A 334-nucleotide genomic window follows, 5' to 3' on the forward strand; every position below is an offset into this window, starting at 1 on the left:
TGAATTAGTCCTTCAATTGAATGGGGACTACCTTGTGTTTAAGGCACAGGGCCATCCCTCTGTGACAAAAGAGAGTAAGCAAGAAGAGCTTCTCTCAGTTCAGAGTCAAGAAGAACCCACACAGTCAAACTCTAAGTTTGGTGTTGTGAGGCCACAACCAAACTCTAAGTTTGGTGTTAAGACCCCATATCCAAACTCTAAGTTTGGTGTTGGGACCACACTAACATTGACCTGATCACCTTGTAGCTCCATGAGAGCCACTGTCAAGCTATTGACATTAAAGAAGCGCTTGTTGGGAGGCAACCCAATTTTATTTATCTAATTTTATTTTATT

Source organism: Arachis duranensis, chromosome 1, assembly GCF_000817695.3.
Source record: "Arachis duranensis cultivar V14167 chromosome 1, aradu.V14167.gnm2.J7QH, whole genome shotgun sequence".
NCBI lineage: Eukaryota > Viridiplantae > Streptophyta > Magnoliopsida > Fabales > Fabaceae > Arachis > Arachis duranensis.